Raw genomic sequence first — 930 nt, 5'->3', positions numbered from 1 at the left:
CAAAATTGTAAGCAGTTCCCCTGTCTCAGATAGTCCTTGGGCATATTCATTAGAACATTTGAAAACCACAGTTTTAATGGCAGACATATATTGCTTGGTGTAGAAAGAAAGCATGAAATCATTTCTGAACTTTATCTAAATTTTAAGTGATAATAAGTAGCTATAGATTTCCATACAGTTTGGCTCTTGATTTTCCTCTTCTGCTGAATAGGATGAATAATTTTCACCTTACTTAATTCAAATTGCAGTAAGATTAGAGAACTCTACACAATATACCGCAATGTTAAATAAGATGGTATATTTTGAAGATGTATCATGTGGATATATTTTAATGACTAAAATCTTGATTTAGAAGTCAAACCTTACAATCACTTCCAGGTTATGTGACCTTAAAAAAAAAATTGATTTTCTCCCTCCAATTCTCAGTTTTCTCATCAGAAAAGTAGAAGGGACTAGTAATATTTACCTCAATAAGTTGTTAGGCGAATCTAATAGAACAACGTGCATTAAAGACCTAACTAGCTGGTGGGAACTGAGCAGTGGAAGCATGGGCGGCTGTTCAGCATAGCAGCCTGATACCCACGAGGGCTGTTTGCAGAGCTGGCCCTTGTTTGGCTTCAGGAAACTTGGCTTTGGAACATTTGTAAACTGATCAGGTCTCTCTACCACTCAGACCACACTGTTTGGACAGAAATTTGATTTATGGTGAACATCTACTTTTCTTCTGGGAATCTTAAATTTTGGTGGCGGTGGCTAGGCAGAGCTATCTCTCTTCCCATTTAATTGCCCTATAACCAAAGACTCTCATGATGCTAACAATTTCCTTAGTTTTCTGTTTGTTAGTAGAAAAATATTTACTTTTAAATTTGATTTCATGTTAAACTTTGAGAAAATTCAATTTTCACTTCTTTCTCCTCCAGCACAAACAAA

The sequence above is a fragment of the Myotis davidii genome, unplaced genomic scaffold, assembly GCF_000327345.1.
Source record: "Myotis davidii unplaced genomic scaffold, ASM32734v1 scaffold147, whole genome shotgun sequence".
NCBI classification, from domain to species: domain Eukaryota; kingdom Metazoa; phylum Chordata; class Mammalia; order Chiroptera; family Vespertilionidae; genus Myotis; species Myotis davidii.
The sequence above is the reverse complement of the archived record's forward strand: the minus strand, read 5'-3'. Positions refer to the sequence as shown.